This window comes from Hylobates moloch, unplaced genomic scaffold (assembly GCF_009828535.3).
Source record: "Hylobates moloch isolate HMO894 unplaced genomic scaffold, HMol_V3 SCAFFOLD_6, whole genome shotgun sequence".
In the NCBI taxonomy this organism is placed as follows: domain Eukaryota; kingdom Metazoa; phylum Chordata; class Mammalia; order Primates; family Hylobatidae; genus Hylobates; species Hylobates moloch.
The window spans coordinates 11,359,713-11,380,499 of record NW_026652281.1 but is presented as its reverse complement, the minus strand read 5'-3'; the positions used below and the strand labels follow the sequence as shown (position 1 = coordinate 11,380,499).

General features: G+C 43.2%; 1 protein-coding gene and 1 pseudogene across 2 annotated transcripts in view; both read left to right on the top strand.

The window, feature by feature from the left end:
* Positions 1-20,787, top strand: part of WWOX (WW domain containing oxidoreductase) — an 804,193-nt gene that overhangs the window by 728,060 nt on the left and 55,346 nt on the right. The gene's annotated exons all lie outside the window — the stretch shown is intronic.
* On the top strand, positions 18,077-19,392 carry LOC116470789 (small ribosomal subunit protein uS3-like; annotated as a pseudogene).

Here is a 20,787-nt window from a genome sequence, read left to right as displayed (position 1 = left end):
TTCATGTCCTGCAGTGGGATATTGGGAAAAGAAATGGTATTTGGCAGGGGGTCAGGAAACCTGGTTTTGAATCCTACCTCTGCCCCTTACTAGCCACATGACTGGGTCTTAGCATGCTTATCTATGAAATGGGGGACAGTAATGCTGACCCCACATTTGTGCTGAGGATTATGCAAATAAAATCTGTAATTTGTGCAAGCGTCCACCAAGCGCCTGGTGCAGACTGAATGCTCAATAAGTCTTTGGTGAGTCCGTTTATTGAATTGGAATCTGCACATTATGGCCATTATTTAGGTTTATTGTGTCCTAATCTATGTCACTGAGTACATCCTTGCTGTTTTTCATGAATTTTCCACTGAGTCGCAACATGCCACTGGCCAATGAAGGTCAGGGAGGAAACAGATTAACAACATCTCATACCACAATGTCAAAATACTTAAAAGTGTTTACAGAGCCCAGTGACACCCAGTGAATTTAAAACAAGAGGACCGGAGCAGAAGTAAAACTATTCTTATTCTTCTAAGCTTGAACACAGGCCTTGATGTTTTATGATTGTTTTAAGGTCCATTAATCGTTGAATCATGAGGCCATGTAAAAAAATGACAGCTTTAACATCAAGGGCCTGGGTTTATTTTAAATGTTTTTGCTTCTACATGCATTCTAATTAATGACAGTGGTTAAAACCTGATTCAAATGTGGCAAACGTGGAGTGCCATGAGATGAAGCCAGTCGATTTCATCTAGGAGCATTTTATGGCTTATCGAAATAAATATCTCTTAGATTCAAGGGCGCCGGCCTGTAATGGGCATCAGCTGATTCTCAGAAAGAAGAAACAACGTTCTGTTACATCATTGGGGCTTCTCCAAAGTGGCCTGACCAAACTGTATAGCTGCTTGTTTGTCTGATATGGTAGCCACTAGCCACATGTGGCTATTTAAACTGAAATGAATTAAAGTTGTATAACATTTGTAAAAATCACTTCTTCGGTTTCATTAACTAGCCCCCATTTCAAGTGCTCAGTAGCTACTTGTACCTAACACATTGGACAGCATGGTTACAGAACATTTTCATTTCATCGGACAGTTTAACTGCTTTGGAGACTGGTTCTCCTTTTTCTTTTTGCATGTTCACTCCAGAATTAAAGTCAACCAACTCAAATGTCCCATCTTTCCCCACAGACCTTTGTGCTCAAAGGCATCCCCTTCCCCATTTGGAGACTCTTCTAGGGCCTAGGCCCAAGCAACCAGGACTGCCTGTAGTCAACCCCACTCCTCAATTTTTGGCACCCATGGTATTCCACCTCAAGATCATGTCCTCTTTCAACCCCTCTAAATATCCTCCTCCTGTGATACTCATAGGGACCCTGAACCTCTAGTCCTCAAGAGCAGTCATTCACCCCTCTGGACTATGCATCCCTTTGCAACCCAGGAGCAACTACTGTATGGCTTCTTCAAACCTGTATATGGTGCAAGCGTTGTATTCAAGGTAGGATAAATAATAGGTCTTACATATAGGTGCAAATAATTTTCAAATATGGGTAAATGCTATTGGGATGTGTAAAGTAGAAATCCATTTTAAAGTGTTATTGAATCCATACTAACATGATCGTTACATATTTACTAATTGATGATTACTAAAAATGTGGACCTTTGTGAATTTCTGATGTCATAGAAGGGTGGTCTTAACTAGAAAAGTCAGTAGCCAACATTCTGGGAAGGAGAGGCCTCTTCCTCACTGCTGCATTGGTTTAAACATAAACTCCAACAGAAAAACATGCCATCATCTTTAATTTCCTGCATCAGCTAAGCATTTATTTCATGTAATCCTCACACTAGATTGAATGGTTCCATATTAATATCCTACGTCAAAGATGAATAAATTCAGATGCGTAGTTCTAATTTGCCCAGTGTCCTGATGTGTGATCTTGACCACTATCCTAAACTGCTATTTTATGTCCACCCGTCAATCTCCATAGCTGCCCCTCATTTGAACACACATAATATAGTTGTGTGGCTTGGTGGAGCCATCTAAGTTCTGTTAGGCCATTTGCCAATGCTGCTATTAGGGGCGAAATGTCATGCACTTGATCTAAATGTACTTAGGAGAATTCTCAGGACCTGATGAATTATTATTGGGAATTTTCTGGCCTCATAGGTTGCAGGCTTCATATCACCTGCAGCTAATGAGCTATGGGCCCCGAGAAGCACTGAGGACACACGGCGTTCTGCACACACAGAGGGCTGTTTCTGTCTATTCTCTGCCTTCACCCTTCTGAGATGCAATCTCAAGTCATATGAGAACTTGTGCAAATGTTTCTCCTGGATCGTTTCCTTTAGCGCGTGTGTCCTATTACTTGAAATGGATGTCTGAGCACAATGTTTTCAGAAGTTAGATTTTTTTAGGGGGGGAAACAGAAACCAAAGCAAAGCCAATAGAGATCTAAAAAAAAAAAAAAAAAAAAAGAAAAGTAAAAAAAAAATCCACCGTGGTATTCTAGGAAGAAAAAAGCGTTTTTCGAATGAAAACTTCTTAGTATATTTGATATATTCTGCTTCCCTTCCCTAGTATGTATTAATGATATGAAATCACTTATTAATTTTCAGGTTAATATTAAAATTGAAGCCCATCCCTCTACCCTAAGGACTCTGGCAGTATTCCTTTCCAACTTCCACCTGCCCCAGATAGGTAGAAGTTAGCCTTTATTTCTGGTGTCATCTCTTCTTTCCCTCCTCCTATCAGTTTTTCAGAAACTCCAGAAATTTAACCTAGTACACAGGGGCCACCCCTGTTTCCAGATGCCTCCTAGAAAGAGGACTGGGAGTGTGAATGAGGCCATGTGGGCTTTGTTTGCCCCTGCGGTTGTCATGATAATTTCTCAGAGCTTAGCTGGGACAGGAAGAAGGAAGGGGAGGATAGTGGTGTGTTCAGTGTGTGAGCTCCTAAAAGCTCTTGGGTGATTGTTCCCAAGGGATGATGACCCTCTATGGCAGATCAGTTGCATGTGCATTTGAGCTTTCCCTTCTCCCCTGGGTTAGCATATTCCACACTCACCTTCTTAAAGCGAAGTCTCCCTTAGAGGACCCGTGGTGTCCTGTTCATCTAGCAAATCTCACAGCACCAGTAGAAACACCAAGAACATGGATTCATCAAAGGAAAAATGTTGAAGTTTCAATTTTTGTGCTTCCTGGTAATCCTTCAGCCCTTGATGGAAATTTCCAGACCTAAACCAGTGAATTAAGAGTAGGGGAAGAGGAGCCCTTATACAGTTTTATTAAATGGTCCTTTAATACTCTTCTTCAGCGTGACAGGTATCCATTGGCTATACATTTTGAAAACTACACTGAAAATTTCAAAACATTTCTATCAGAACATAGTCTTATTCTGAGCTGATTTGCAATTTCCACCTGGATCTGTTAAATGGCAGCTTACCTATGAAACATCAGGTTCTGCCCAACCACCTACCCTGCCTCATATGATCAGCCAGTATATTTATGTGGACACAGGCAGCCACACTTGTTTTTAACATTGAGAATGACAGCATATTGGCAGTTCATATAAGCTATCAAATATTACATGTCAGCTCAGAAAACATCCCTAGGAAGTATTATGAGAACCCCCTGTATCACTTGAGATTCTTGGATCCATATTTGCTGTTAAGAAAATAAATTAATAGTCAACAACTGATTAAAGCATTTCCCTGCTACCATGATTGCCTTGACAAATTCTTTAGCGCTGGAGAATTTTACCTCCCACTGTTTCTTCTGAGTGACTCTTGCCCACTGAACAGGACGTTTGATTCTAATTGTTAAGCCTGCCTAATCCTGAATGAAGTGGGCCATAATATCAAAGGTGGAAGAAGGTGGGAATATAAACTAGATTTGCTTCCTTCTGTAGGAATAACTCTATTAAGACTTTCTTTTTGGAGACAAATCATCTTATGCAGGGGGGAAAGAAACTCCATAAAAAAGACAAATGACAGTGCAAGATCCAAAAAGACAAGTGCTCTGTCATTCTGTCATAATGCCAGAAGAGACAGTAATGCTGTGTGGACTATTCATTCAGACACTTAGAAAATATTGCAGGCAGAGCTGGGGATTCTGTGGCCAGAAGCATATTTGGTGAACTGAGGATGCATCAAAGGGCTTCTCTGGTGTTCAGTAACTTGCACTGTATTTCAGAGGTTTATAAGGGGAAGGGACAGGAAAGCAGTGTGCCTCTTCTCATCTGGATTTTAGAGGAATGCAGTGAACAAATGATGAAAAAGTCGGAAGGGACTTCGGTAATTCAGCATCCGAAAAACAATCAGTGTTTTGTGACATTCTTAGTTGTGACCTACCTTATGTTTTATACACATGGTCACTCACATACATAGGTATATTATTCTGCAGTTGCTGATTAATTGATGACCCTTCATCCTCTCTGTGATTCATAGGCTCTCTGGGTTGGATAAATCACTTTGGGGAATTATATCTACTGGTACATTTATGTCACTAGAATTCCTTTTATAAGCTATCATTGTGTACATTTACTGTATCTATTAACTTTCTTCATGTCCCTGTTCCTCCCTTTCTTCCTTTCCTTTCCCTTTCCCTTCTCCTCTCCTCTCCTTTCTTTCTCCCTCCCTCTTTCTTTTCTCTTTTTCTCTCTCTCTTTCCCCCTTTTTGTATTTCTAGTAGAGATGGGGTTTCACCATGTTGGCCAGGCTGGTCTCAAGCTCCTGACCTCAGGTGATCCACCTGCCTCAGTCTCCCAAACTGGTGGGATTACAGGCATGAGCCATCATGCCCAGCCCCCTTGTCCTCTTCTTATGAGGCTACTAATCCTCTCATGAGGGTCCCCATCCTCAAGACTTCATCTAAACCTAACAACCTCTCGAGGGTCCCACATCCAGATACCATCACACTGATGGTAAGGGCTTTGACATATGAATGAGGGGTAGAGGGACACAAACATTCAGTCCCTAACACTTAGTCAAGTTACTTGAGCTTGGTAAGCCTCTCTCTTCTTGCTGAGTTACGAGGATAATAAGATATACCTGTTAGGGTTCTTTTGAGGAATAAATGGAATTTTTAAGTGTTGTGCCAGACATATAATAATTACTTGATAAACTATAGCTATTATAACACCATCAGAGCTGTGGTTCTTACCCTCATCATTGTTTACCCTCTCACACAATAAGATCTTTGTGAAAAGGATCAAGTCTCATTCTCTTTTGAACCCCAAAGTCCCCAGCCACCACAGAGACCAAATACAGTAGGTACCAATGCATGGCAATGCGTAGGACCTAGGTGTCCTAACTTGGCACTGTGTCTGCCAATTTTTTAAAAGACAAGATGACATCCAATACATTGGGGCATATTTAGGATAATGCCCCATTCTGTGAGGGTAGACATTATAGAGGACATCAGCAGCAAGCCACAGGCTATCTCTTGGTGCCATTGGGTTTTGAGACATTCGAGGTGACACCGATTTAACATGGCAGGTCTTATGTTCTTGGGTAATGTCAAACAACTTCTTTAAAGTATATGTTAAAAAAAAAAAAAAAAAATCTGGCTGGGCATGGTGGCTCCTGCCTGTAATCCTGACACTTTGGGAGGCCGAGGTGGATGGATCACCTGAGGTCAGGAGTTCGAGACCAGCCTGGCCAACAGGGCGAAACTCCTTCTCTACTAAAAATAAAAAAAAATTTTGCCAGGAGTGGGCGCAGGCACCTGTAATCCCAGCTGCTCGGGAGGCTGAGGCATGAGAATCACTTGAACCCAGGAGGCGGAGGTTGCAGTAAGCCAAGATCATGCCACTGCACTGCAGCCTGGGTGACAGAGTGAGACTCTGACCCCCCCACCCTAAAAAAAAATCTATCCAAAGTCCCTGACTAATGCAGAATCAGCACTAATTAACAAGCCCCATAAACTAAAGGCCCCATGTTTGTGTTATAAGTTTTAAAACTTTTTTAATAGTATTTTCCCCTGTCTTGTTTTGTATCATTTTATATCTACTTAAACACATCTATTTTTAAAAGAGATTTTGACTCACTGGTGAATTTGTCTTAAAATGGAAAAATAAAATCAAATATAAGAATTTTGTTATGAATGTTTGGGGAAACACAATTTGGGAATCTACCCTAATAGGTAAACCCATGTAATTTCTTATTTCCGTCTAGTGATAGGAAAATACTGAGATACTTGTGAGGTGTTTTTTTTTTTTTTTTTTTTTTTCCAACTTGTATACACATTGTTCTGTAAGTAGTTGATTGTTTTTTAGGAAAAAATATATTCAGCATCTCAAATGTCCCTTTAATATTGCTTCTGATTTTTGTTGTTTTGCTATCATAGTGTTATCTACCTCACAGATGTTTTAGGTCGTAACTGTTTTTCATTTTTTTTCCCCCTTAATTTCCTTTTTTTCCCTCCTAAGCTATAAATATACAGCCTTAAAAAAAAAAAAAAACACTCAGAAATTTAAGTCCAAGAATCCTGCTTTTCTTAATACCTTTCAAGTGTTAGATTAATAACATTTTTGTAAGGTGGTTACCAGAATGGAGTATACTTGAGCTGAGTTTCACTAGAGTCCAAGATAATCTATTCTAATTTCTGGGAGCACACATTTTTTCCTGGTTAGAGAGAGATATAATGATGCCTATCTAATTTTGTGGTGGTCTGGCTTTGATGTCTCTATATGTGGGCAGGAATGTGTGTGCGTATGCGTGTGCGTGTGCCTGTGTGAGCTCCTGTGTGTGTGTTCATCAAGTATCCATTTTGTCTCCAAGGTCTTATCAACAACAACAAAAGGCCTCCTTTGAGATCAATCACATTCATTCGATGTTTGTTTTCTACTACCTGATACTTACTGCTTTCTCTTTGTCGCCGTTAATTTTGTTTGTCATATGTCAGACCAGGTTGAGTGAGGCACATTCAGATTCAGCTCATTTTATTTTTTTTCTCCCTTCTTTTGTCACCACCTTTGCTAATTTCAGGCGGTCAGCGCATTTAGCAAGCATGTAGCTGCTTGCCTGAGCAAGCCATTAATCTATATTAGAAAATGTAGAGGCCCCAGTGCTAACCTTCCTGAAGCTTTCCTCCCCACCCCCAATTCTACAGGTTCTATTACATCTCCGCTGGTTTAAGGCAACTGCTGTTTCTTCTAGGAGTTTTCTTTTCTTTCCTTGCGGAATATCTGCACTTGCTGATACTGCGCAGGCACACGGGCTGTGGCTCAAGTTTCCAGTGCAGGACAGTATGTCGTTGCAGAAGACAGAACTCGGCCAGATACTCCCCATGCCGGCAAGCGGAGTCAGTTACTGGGGAGCCATAATAATTCTTTCTTTTAGAGAATTTTGGCAAAAATGTGCCTCCATCTTATATCAACAATTTTTCATCTTTCGGGAATTTTTATTTCCCCTCCCCCTCTTCTTCCTTTTTATACGCCTGGTGAAGTATCTCCTTTTCCCTAAGAAACTGGAAAAAATGCACTTTTCCCTGTTAATTCAAATGATACTCAAAAAATATTATATGTTAAAAAATATGATGTTTCTGTAATCCTTACATCCCCTAATAAAACCACTGTCTAATAAAACTACCAGGAAGCCTCTCTTGAAAAAAAAATTAAGTGAACCTCTACTTTAGAATGTTGGCTTTTCATACATGTACAAAACAAAAGAGGTTGCAGTGATGGCTTGGGTAAAGGCCCCTGTGTTCTTTTCCAACCTATCTCATTTCAAGATGTATCCTTTGTGGATTACATCGGTTTTTTTCTGTGGAATCCTGCACCTTAGACCTGGGAGAAACCAGCGTGACATCCAGGGTCAAGGTTTTCCAATCAGGTATTTTGGGGGAAAAAGTTCTGCCTTCAAATAACAACTAATGTGACATGGCAGTGTATAAGACATTACAGCCAAGGCCTTCTGGTTGAAGTTGGGGGACTGTGGGCATTGTCCCCACTAGGCCTGTCATCTGCCCTTGCAAAACCACCCTTGGGCTCTCTCGCATGCGGTCTGCACAACAGCTACCTTTGTGCTCCCCACATTCTTCCACCTGGCCTGGAAGCTGACCACAGTCAGCTCTCTTGCCTTTTCTTCTTCTGGTTGGATTTAGCAATTTAATTTCCAGGCTTGCTCCCTGCTGGGTGTCAGTTCACCACCTTCCTCTGTAGAAGGTTTCGTCCATGCCGGGCGCAGTGGCTCACGCCTGTAATTCCAGCACTTTGGGGGGCCGAGGCGGGCGGATTGTCTGAGGTGAGGAGTTCGAAACCAGCCTGGCCAACATGGTGAAACCCCATCTCTACTAAAAATACAAAAATTAACCAGGCATGGTGGCACACACCTGTAATCCCAGCTACTTGGGAGGTTGAGGCAGGAGAATTCCTTGAGCCTCAGAGGCGGAGGTTGCAGTGAGCCAAGATTGTGCCACTGCACTCCAGCCTGGTTGAGAGAACGAGACTCTGTCTCAAAAAAAAAAAAAAAAAAAAAAGAGAAGCTTTCATCCATTTAGCTGACAAGGGCAGGAGATGTTCCTGCTGTTACTAACTGTAGTACATTGCATGAAACTTTGCTGTTTCCTTAAACCCTGCACCAACCTTTACAAACAGTGCCTTTACTAAGCACTTCTTACATTACCCATTTTGAGTGTACCATCTGCCTCTTGCCAGGACCCTGACCAAGAATTTGAAATCTTAGACCATGATGACCTCCTTGCCCAATGCATAAGCTTTCCTCCAAAACACACATTTGTGGGGGCAGAGGGAGTCTCTCTGGAAGGAACGTCGGCTGAGCTATGGCTCCTTTTGCTTCCCCTAGGTTTTCATCCTTCCTTCCCTTCCTGTTCTTTTAAGGAAATCTGAAAAGGAGCAAAAGAGCTTTAGGAGTGCAATGCATCTGTCCTAGGCCAAGGGCAGTTGCTCGCAGACGTCTCTGCCAGTGTTTCAGTGACCCTCCTCTTGCTGCTTGGCTGCCTATGAGTGCATGCTGACATCTGGCTCTGTCTGCCCAAATATAAACTTGAGAGTGACTTCCAAGATATATACAGGGCTCAGAGGTTCTCTCCCCAACCCATTCACTGGCCCTGCTCTCTCTCGATGTTCTCAAGTCCCCTGGGTGACCTTGTGTGTCCTTCCTGGGATATTGCTCAATCACCCTAGAACTGTAAGGCCAAGTGGTTGTAGCCAGAACATGGCAGAAATATTCCTGCTTCTATTCTGCTTTTCTAGCATGGAATCCCCTGTGCCTTAATGTGAATAAATACTCCCCAAAATGAGGGCAGAATCCAGTATCCATTGTTCTAACTAAATCCCTAACTGGACCCCCTCTGATAATCTCTCTGATAAAGGATTGATGTAAAATTTGGGACACTGGATCGGACCAGGAAGCCAGAGAAAGAGGGCACCCTTTTCTTTTCTAGCATTTGAGTTCCCAAAGAAGTAAAACTCTGTGAATGTTCCCTTCATTTTTTCCTGATATATCGAGGACTCCAGATGTAAGCTCATTGATAGTCTTGGTGTGTTCTTCAGTATTTGTGCTTTTAATAGATATTGCAAGTGTGTTTAATGTGAAAATAGAAACGGAGGGCTTTTAAAAGAGCTTACTCAAAATCCTGCCAATTACTGAAATCTACCAGACAAGAAGGAGCCACTTTTTTTTTTTTTTTTTTTTTGATACAAGGAGGGGAAATGTTTCCACAAAAGCCTGGCCCTTTGTCTTTAAAAATTTTCTTCTCTTGGGTACTGAGTTGTAATAGGAAATACAGATGTAGCTGTGTCACATTAAAAGCACGACCAAATTGCAGTACAGTGTTCAGGACACTTTTATGTCACTTTAAAATGTAGAGTGTCATCTAAAAATGAGCAATTGCTGTGAAGAAACTGGGATTGGCTCTGATTTTATGGCTTAATTTTTTTTTTTTGGTTTCTTGAGAAGATCATCTTTAAGTCAAAAGTTATGCAATGCCAAATACTCATCTGTGTAATCTATTTCACCTTCCAGAATTTTTCATCACCTGGTTACAAACATCTGAAGGCAAGAAATAGCCAAGATTCCATTGCAAGTCCCAGAGTAAGTTATTATAAGACAGAAACAAACAAGTAAATACCTTGGGCCTGAGCTATTGCCCAAACCAGTCCTGACTTGGCTTGGGGTCTGACCAACTGTTTTTGATCCCACAATCTGAAGTACGTTTGTGGAAATACAAAGGTCAAACCTTCCTCTAACCCTCTGTAATCCCTGGTGGAGCTAAGGAATGAAAAGTTGCTTAAACATTTTCCTGTTGCCAGTTTTTCTTAAACATTAGCGCTATTCTTTTTTTTTTTTCTTCTTCCACCCTGACTCTGATTCACAAAGAATAGGGAAGCTTAGCCAACTGCAATTTCAAAGTATTGCTTCTTAAGCCTGGGCCAAGTGTGTAGACTTGATAGAATTCTGATTAATGCATCTTATTACATTAATTTTAGAAGAAACCAGAAGGCATTTCTCCCTTCCTAGTGCAGGCCAGCCTGCCAGAAGCATTTGTCTCCTTAAAGAGCTAATATCTTCAGCTACCAACAATCATAAAACTGAAAAATCTATCAGAAGAGTTGGCTTCTCTGGATGTGCATAAGGCACACTACAAAATAGATGTAGAGCTTGGCTGAACTTTGCTTCAAATTTGCCAATCAAAATTCACAAACCCACGCCAAGTTGGCTATAAAACCTCTCGCTTGAGCCAGCACTAATTATGTCAACAAGTAGTTCAAGTTTAGCCCCTGTTAAGTCCTGTACTCCTGGGTATCAGGGATGAGTCTTTGTTTGGAGGCAAATGGGCCCTGTCTTCACTTGGCTTCCTCCTAAAATTCCCAGGAACTTCTCGGGTCCCAGTCCTTTCTGTTCCCATGAGATTGCGCCTCCTCACCCTCTGTCTTGGATGGAAAGAGTTCCAAGGCAGTCCAGTCACCCCAGTGAAAAGTTTTCTGATGAGGTCAAGCCTTCTTATTGTCATAGGTCGTTTTCTTTAAAGATGAGAAACCATCTCATTGGGCTTTCCGGGAAGTAGACTCTGAGTGCAGGTTTGTTGCACAGAACACATGCCTTGGAATTAACACCTACGGAAGGGAGGAAAATGAAGATGGAGTGGGCAGAGGGAGAAGTTGAGCTGAGATGCAGTCCAGCAAGGGTCTCAGTCAACCTCATGAAGCTAAAAGGGCCCATCAGAGCTAATCCCTATTGGGCTAATGTGGCCACGCTTTTATAAACCTGCCTTGACTTGTGATTGGGTGGGCTGCCCCAGGAAGGATGTGCCCTTGCAGAAGGTAGCTGTCTATGTTCAGGTTCTCCCTGGAAAGGCTGATGGGTGAAGGCTACAGGTTACCCTGGAAGGGAGACCTGGGCTGCACATCAGAGCCCATCTGCTTTCCAGCATGGACATGTTGCAGCTCCCGCCCCAGCCCTGCCACACTATCACTGTCTCCAGCACACACAGCCCTTCTCTGTTGATTAGGGTTGGTTGGACTGTTCTACAGCGTTCGTTGACTCAGGCCTTGAAGTACAATAGAAAGCCCTAGGACAAGGCAAGCCCAGTTTTGAGGCTGAGCACAGAGGCTCATGCCTGTAATCCCAGCACTTCGGGAGGCCAAGGCAAGAGGAACATTTGAAGCCAGGAGTGTGAGATCAGTCTGGCCAACACAGGGAGACCCAATCTCTACAAAAAGTTTAAAAATTGGCTGGGCATGGTCGTACATGCTTGTAGTCCTAGCTCCTCGTGGCAGGAGGATCACTTGAGCCCTGTAGGTCGAGGCTGCAGTGAACTAAGATGCCACAGTGCTATAGCCTGGGCAGTTTTGAGTGCTGCTTCTACCATGTAACTAGCTTGCCAGTCAAGTCATTAACTATTCGAGGCCTTAGTTTCATCTTTCCTGAAATGGAGCCAATATACGTAATTCCAAAGGTTGCTTTTAAGTGTAAGTGAGAATATTGGCAGAAATTCGTTAGCACTGAGTGAGGGAATGTAAAGTGGAGGTTAAGTGTACGGCTTAAGAGCAGAGTCAGGAAACCTAGACTTGCATCCTGATTTCTGAGTTGAATGTTCCAGGGTAAGCTACTTAATCTCTCTAATCCTCATTGTGCTTAGCTCTAGAATGGAGGCTTGTTGAGAAAATTAAATGGAAATGATAACGGCAAAGCAGTCAGCACAGGAGTACGCTCATAGTACTCATGTGTTCATTCCACAGCAAAGTGTTCACTCTTCTGCATTCTTTCCCAGTCAGTTGGCCACTACTGTTCAGTTCACTTCTTTTGGATCTTCTCAGTCCCATCAGGTTCCCAGGTGAAATGACCCCACCTCAGCAGGCCAGTTGTCTTCAGTGACACCCAGTGAGGCAGGAGGTGGGACTTGACTCCAGAGGCAAGACTCAACTCCATAGACAGGACTTACACACCGGACCAAATTGAGGACTAGCTAAAACAGGGATAGGGTGGGCGCACCTTTCCATAAGACGTGTCCACAAGTGTGTCATGTCAGTTTGCCATTTCCATGGCAACACCTGGAAGTTACTGCCCCTTTCCATGTCAATGGCCCAACAACCTGGAAGTTACCACCCTTTTTCTAGAAATTTCTGCATAGTCCACCACTTAATTTGCATATAATTAAAAATGGGTATAAATGTGATGGCAGAACTGCCTCGGAATTGCCACTCTGGGCACTCTGCCTGTGGGGTAGCCCTGTTTTGCAGGGAGCATCACCTCTGCTGCTGTTGTACACTGTCCCTTCAATAAAAGTTGCTAACACCACCAGGTTGCACTTGAATTCTTTCCTGGGCAAAGCCAAGAACCCTCTTGGGCTAAGCCCCATTTCTGGGGCTCACCTGCCCTGCATCACAAGCACACTGGAAGGCCGCAAGCTCCCAGCATTTTCATCCATAAACAAATCTCGGCAATATCTCTGATGATGCCTGAGAGCTTAGGTGTTTGCTCCAGTGAGGCTTGTACTCAGCCTTTTTTGAGTGAGACTTGAACTTGATTCTGAGTCTGCTCCTTCATAGACGGACTCATTATTTACTTATTTATGTATTCACTCATCTATTCATTAATTTATACTGTTAGTTTGGTATCAACATCTGTAAAATGGGGATGGTAATGTGGTGATACGGAAGAAAATAAAATAACTCCGGTATTGTTCTTACTATTTGCCTCTGTATTGTCATTGTTATCATTCCTTTGATAACCATGAGCACCTGTCATGGGCCTGGCACTCTAGTAGGCTCTCAGGATGCACAGTGACGCAGTCCCTCCTTGCTGGAGACATAAGAGAAGTCTCCAGCCACTGACATCTGGGTGTTGTGATAAAGCAAGAACAGTCATGGACACTGCTAAGTGTTGATGCCAAAGAGTGAAATTTGCAGTAACAGAATGTTCTTTCCATGTGTAACCCAAAGTTTTGGCTTCTGAGGACATTGCATGCCCTACAACAGTAGAAGTGGTGCCCTGAATATGCCAGAAATAATGGTACAGTCAACTAAGACCTGGGAGTATTGTTTGGAGACATCTCAGTATTCCTAAATCATTTTCCCATCATTAAATAAAAATCTTCCTTACTGATGATCTGAGAACTTCTAGTCAGCCCCATTTCCATTAGTAGAGTTGGCCGTTGCCTGCTAAGAAAATTTAGGTGGTTTTCCTTGGGATCAGTGGACGGACTTAGGATTATTGTGGCCCATTTTTGAGATATAATGACAACCTTGGTGGAAGTAAGACCACAGGGCCTATCTTCAGGCAAGTGCCTTGCATTTTAATACCAACCATGCCACGTGTATGTGTTTCCTGGGCCTGCCATAACAAATTACTGCAAACTGGGTAGATTGAGAGTCATTCATTGTTTCATGGTTTTGGAGGCCAGAAGTCCAAAATCAAGGCGTTTGTGGGGTTGGTTCCTTCTGGAAGCTACGAGGGAGAAACCATGCCATGCCTGTCTCCTGTTTTCTGGTGACTTTTGGAAGTTTTTGGTGTCCCTTGGCTTGGAAACACCACATTCCAACCTCTACTTCCATCCTTACATCACATTCTCCTCTGGCTTTGTGCCTTTCTATCTCTTATAAAGACACCAGTCATTGGACTTAGGACCCACCTAGTTGAGTATGATCTCATCTCAGTCCTTATCTTAATTACATCTGCAAAGACGCTGTTTCCAAATAATGTCACATTCGTTGGTTCTGAGTGAACATGTTTCTAGGGGGACACTATTGAACCCACTGCAATGCATCAGACTTGTGGGTGTGCTTTCTCTTGGCCTTCCTCCTATTTGCCTTCTCTGTGTTGGGAATTGTGGCTTCACACCCATCCACTTATCCCTGCATGTTGAGCATCGTCTCTTTCCTGATGAGCAGAAGGATGATAAAAGTGAGGAAACTGAGGCACAGGCTTGCCCCAGGTTACACAGCTAGTTATGATGGAGGGTGGATTGGAAGCCAAGCGCCCCCCAGCCCCCACCCCACAACAGCTGTATCTAGCCTCTGGTTTATTCTTCTTCCCCCCCCCGCCGCTCACCACATGTCTTCTCATTTTGAAAACCCAGTGGCTAATAAAGTAGATGAGTTTCAGAATTGCAAAACACTATGGTCCTGGCCTTTGCCCATTGTGTAATCTTCACAGTGACTAGAGTGTTTGCAGTTCCTAGGAAGTTCACCCATTCCCAACAGTGTCCCAGGGTCAAGCTCAGATGACCTGTGGTATTTTTATACCCATATATGTGTCAATGTTTATAACTTTTAAAGTTGTTGTCAGGAAGCACCAAGGCATGTGGTCGTTCACAGATGACAAAGACAGAGGCTCTGGGAACTGAGTTGCTTGCTGAGCTTTAAACCCAAGTCTATTTCTAAGTCTGGACTGAGTCTTTGAGAAAATGCAAAGTAACCTAGCATAGTGTCAGACACAAAATAGTCAGCAAATACCATTCTAGATTCAGGCTTCTGAGTCCAAAGCAAACAATTCTCATCTCCAATTCCCATCTTCAAATTTTAAAATAAACTGTTTTTTAAGAGACAGAATCTCACTGTGTTGCTCAGGCTAGAGTGCTGTGGCATCTTAGCTCACAGCAGCCTCGACCTACCAGGCTCAAGTGATCCTCCTGCATCATTCTCCTGAGTAGCTAGGACTATAGGCATGCACCACCATGCCTAGCTATTTTTAAAATTTCTTGTAGAGATGGGGTCTCACTGCATTGGCCAGACTGACCTAAACTCCTGACTACAAGTGATCCTCTTGCCTTGGCCTCCCAAAGTGCTGGGATTACAGGGGTGAGCCACCATGCCCAGCCTAAAATAAACTTAGTGTCAAAAAATCTACGTGAGGCCAGGTGTGGTGGCTCACCCCTGTAATCCCAGCACTTTAGGAGGCCGAGGTGGGTGGGTCACCTGAGGTGAGGAGTTCAAGACCAGCCTGGCTAACATGATGAAACCCCATCTCTACTAAAATCACAAAAATTAGCCAGGTGTGGTGGCATGTGCCTGTAATCCTAGCTACTCAGGAGGCTGAGGCAGGAGAATGCCTTGAACCTAGGAGGCAGAGGTTGCAGGCAGCTGAGACTGCACCGCTGTACTCCATTCTGAGAGACAGAGCGAGACTCTGTCTCAAAACAAAAACAAAAACAAAAACAAAGAAAAATCTACTTGAACCAATTAAAATTCCCGTCCCCAGCTAGAATTCTAAATATTTTATAAATAAAGTCTTCAGAGCCTAAGTATTCACTAGAACCAAGTGTCCCCGTGTTCTTAATGGGTGGAATATTATTTTGAATCTTTGTATCACCTTTTCTTGATGAGAGTTACATTGCTGGGTGAAAGCTTTTTATGCAACATCATCATTGTTGAACAAACAGATGCTTAGCATATTTAGGTTGGAATGCAAGGGAACTAAAGGTAGGGAAGATTCTTAAGAAAGTCTACTTTCTCTTCAAGAATGCTATCAAATTGAAAGGTAATTCCTAAAGAACAGGCATTTGTAAATTAGGGAGGAAGAATTGAAAATGATTCCTAGCAAGAAACATCATAAAGGGGCTTGATAAAGCCAAAAAACTGAAAGAAAAAAAAAAAAAGGAATTAGAAACAGAGAAAAGAGGCTTCGTGTTGTTTGTAAATTTGTGAATAAATCTGTTAAAGAAATACTGGATTCATATTCAACCTGGAAAACAGGGAAAGGGCTTTTATTGCATGCTTAGAAGTTTGAATACACTTTCAGTAGCTCTTCGTTATCTCAAATTAAATCTTAAATTGAGCTTGTGGTTCTGTGAATTAATACTCCGGCCTTTCAGCCCTGCTGCTGAGGTCATTCAAATCTAATGGTGGAAATGGTCACAGGGTCAGGCCTTGGTTGGTGCTGTATAGAAATGCCTTAATGATGCCGGCAGATGTTTGCATTCTGCAGCTGGGGCGGCCGGTGAGTCAGGGGCTGCAGGAAGAGAGGAGTTGATGATCACATTATTGTATCAGCCGCCTGTGTGAATGAGGAAGGACAGACTCCCACCCCATGCCACCATTCCAGGTTCAATAAGAGGCAGGTGCTTCCTAAAGCACAAAAATGTAAGGGAAGTCATCATCGCTTATCATTGCCTGAATGTTCACCATGGTGACCCACATCTCAGGATCCTGCAAAACGAGAGGTCACCTGTCTGTATAATCGCATATAGCATTCTAAAGATGTTCCATTCATTCAACAAATGTTTAATAAAGTCTTCATCTGAAGTTTAATGGACATTGTTTGATAAAACAGACCCAGCCACTGGTGTCAGGGAGTTTATATAAAAGTATGCACGTATCTGTGCAAATGTGTGCATTTAAGGCCCGCCAAGCCTGAGCTGATACGCATGATTTAACTTTGCTGTTTCTCTAAGGGGATGGAAGGATTGACTATCCTGAGCTTCCTAGACTTAATATTTTCCTTATTTTTTTCAAGACAGAATCTTGTTCTGTCTCCGAGCTAGAGTACAATGGTATGATCATAGCTCACTATAACCTCCAATGCGTGGGTTTAAGTGATCCTCCCACTGCAGCCTCCCAAGTACCTAGGACTACAGGTGAGAGTCACCATACTGGGCTAATTTTTGTTTTCTATAGAAATGGGATCTTGCTATGTTGCCCAGGCTGGTCTCAAACTTCTGGCCTCAAAGCAATCCTCCTGCCTTGATAGACATCTTCATTGTAGGTTTCTAGCCTCTGAATCCAAATTTTATTTTTCTAGTACTTTTATTTTACTTGATTGAAAGCTTGAAATAAAAGTTTTTAAAAATCCATTTGATTTTAAACAATCTTCAGAAATATATGAAGGTTAAAAATAACTCTCATTTTAGTTTTTATAAACAGTCCACTCCTACATGTAGACACATTTAGATGCTTCATTTTGACTATAGAAAGTTTTTCTAATAATAAAATGACCAATGATGATGAAAGTTTTATTGACTCAAATGTGCGATTGGTTGATTTACTGGATTCAGTCCAAGCTCCTCCCAAAGGTTAGCTCATTGACTCTAGAACTCTGTTTTCTTCATTCATTCATTCCTGTAATCAATATGTATTGTTCACTTGGTACATGTCAGATACTTTCCTAGGTGCTGGGGAGAAACAAGCAAAGTACTTCAGGGCCTGTATTAGTTTGTTTTTCACGCTGCTGATAAAGACATACCCGAGACTGGGAAGAAAAAGAGGTTTAATTGGACTTACAGTTGCACATGGCTGGGGAGGCCTCAGAATCATGGCAGGAGGTGAAAGGCACTTCTTACATGGCAGTGGCAAGAGAAAATGAGGAAGAAGGGAACATGAGAACCCCTGGTAAACCCATCAGGTCTTGTGAGACTTACTCACTATCACGAAGATAGCACCGGAAAGACCGGCCCACATGATTGAGTTACCTCGCCCTGGGTCCCTCCCACAACATGTGGGAATTCTGGGAGATACAATTCAAGTTGAGATTTGGGTAGAGACACACCCAAACCGTATCAGGGTCCTAGGCAACTTTGTGTGAAAACAGAAGAGAGAGGAAGCGACACACCTTTCCTTTAGGAGCAATTTTTGGGTTGCTTTTGTTTTTATTTGTTGTTGTTTTCATTCCTGGTAGTAATAGTAACAGTAGAAAATGGCAGTGTTATAGCCATAAACAAAGTGCTCTGTGCTTTCTCTCTCACCATCCCCTAAACCCTACAAGGCTAGGGGAAGATGGTAATACTCATGAACAACTCCACTTTATAAATGAGGATGCTGGCACTCGGGGAGGTCAAGTGAGTTTCATAAGGTCATAGAGCAACCAAGTGGCAGGGCTGACTCCCACCCAGGTCTGTTCCATGGGCGGCCTCTTACTGCACTGTCCTGACTTGCTGTAGCGAGATCTAAGAAAGGCACAACATGCTTTCCTTTTGATGGTGTTACAGCAGCATGATGGCCGCGCGAATTTCCAAGAAGAGGATGTTGGTCACTGATGGCATCTTCAAAGCTGAACGGAATCAGTTTGTTACTCAAGAGAAGGCTAAAGATGCTACTCTGAAGCTTAGATTCAAGTTACACCCATTAGGGCAAAAACCATTATCTTAGTCACCAGAACACAAAACGTTCTTGGTGAGAACAGCTGGGGGTTCTGGAATTGACTGCTGTAGTTCAGAAGAGATTTGGCTTCCCAGAGGGCATTGTAGAGCTTTATGCTGAAAAGGTGGCCCCAGAGGTCTGTGTGCCATTGCCCAGGCAGAGTCTGCAGTACAAACTCTTAGGAGGGCTTGCTGTGCTGAGGGCCTGCGATGGTGGGCTGTGGTTCATCATGAATAGCGGGGCCAAAGGCTGCAAAGCTGTGGTTTCTGGGAGACTCTGAGGACAGAGGGTCAAATCCATGAGTTTGTGGATGGCCTGATGATCCCCAGTGGGGACGCTGTTAACTAGTACATTGGTGCTGTTGTGTGCCATGTGCTGCTCAGATAGGGTGTTCTGGGCATCAAAGTGAAGGTCATGCTGTCCTGGGACCCAGCTAGTAAGACTGGCCCTAAGAGGCCTCTGCCTGACCACGTGAGCATCATGGAATCCAAAGATGAGATACTGCCCACCACTCCCATCTCAGAACAGAAGGGTGGGAAGCCAGAGCCGCCTCCTCTGCCCCAGCCAGTCCCCATAGCATAACGGGCTGTCCTTGGCAGTTGTATTTGGAGTCTGGATGTTACTATGTAAAGACATTTAATAAAATATTGTGCAAAGACAACCGGGCATGCCTGTAATCCCAGCGCTGTGGGAGTCAAGGCGGGCTGATCACTTGAGGTCAAGAGTTCAAGACCAGTCTGGCCAACATGGTGAAACCCCATCTCTACTAAAAATGCAAAAATTAGCCAGGCGTGCCCTGTAATCCCAGCTACTTGGGAGGCTGAGGCAGGAGAATCGCTTGAACCCGGGAGGTGGAGGTTGCAGTGAGCCAAGATCGTGCCATTGCACTCCAGCCTGGGCAACAAGAGTAAAACTCAGTCTCAAAACAACAACAAGAGCAACAGAAATGTATTCTCTTACACTTCTGGAGGCCACACATCTATAATCAAGGCAGGGCTACACTTCTTTTGGAGGCTCTAGCTAAGAATCTGTTCCTTGCATCTTTTGTTTCTGGTGGCTGCTGGTGATTGTGGACTTGTGACCATATAACTCCAATCCCTGCCTCTGCAGCCACATGCCCTTCTCCTCTTCTCCTGTGTTCTCTTTTCCTGTCTGCTCAAATCTCCCTCTACCTTTCTCCTATGAAGACACTTGTTTTTGGATTTACGGTCTTCCTGGCTAATCTCATCTCAAGATCTGTAACTTAGTTACATCTGCAAAGACCTGATTCCCAATAAGCTCGCCTTCACAAGTTGCAGGGATTTGGATATGGAACTGCCTTTTTGGAGGCCACCATTCAACCCACATAAGAGTACAGTGGTGAGGCTTGAGGGGTGGTATGAGGTCACAGTCACAGCCGCCCCTCTCAGCAGCTGTGTGACAATTCTGGATTCCCTTAGCTGTCCTCTGTGTCAGTGTCCCTTTCTCTGTAAGTGGAAGTGGTATTCATTGATCACACACACTACATGCCGGACAGCAAGCTATTATGTTTTTTGAATATGTTTCTTCCTTCCCTCTTGAGGACTAAGCAGCTGAGTTTAGATGATTTCCTCCCCATATCGCTTTCCTGCCCCCACATGTTATAGATGGTGTAAGGGAACCAGAGAGCTTTGATCCCTGGTTTCTTTGGTCACAAACTTGCTCTCCTCTCCAGAACTCCAGGTTGCCTTTCTGTGGAAGCTACATCAAATTTAGCTGTTCCCCCAACTGCAAAGTACATAGGCATCAAGTGAAAGGGTAAATGAATGAAAACCTGAATGGCTGATCCTCTAAGACAGTGAGAGCAGATGTTACTTGCTCACTGGCCAAGTGCTGGGCTCTGTGCTAAGAGCTTCACACAGATGACATCAAAACACCATGTGTGGGGAAGCACGATGATCTTGACCATTTTAAAGATGAGGAAGGTAAGGCTCGGTGACATAAATTCACAGAGGAAGTGGAGCTGGAGTCTGTGTGGCTCCAGGGTCATGTATGTAATCTCCAAGGCTGTCCTCTGTTCTCCATTTCTCCTTAACACATTTCCAGCCCCATTTTCTGGCAAGGAGACCCCAGGGCTCAAAGGAGCTGGAAGAGCGAGGTCTAAGAGAAAAAGGGGCTGGATGTGGTGGCTCGTGCCTGTAATCCCAGCACTTTGGGAGGCCGAGGTGGGTGGGTCACCTGAGGTCAGGAGTTTGAGACCAGCCTGGCCAACATAGTGAAACTCCATCTTTATTAAAAATACCAAAA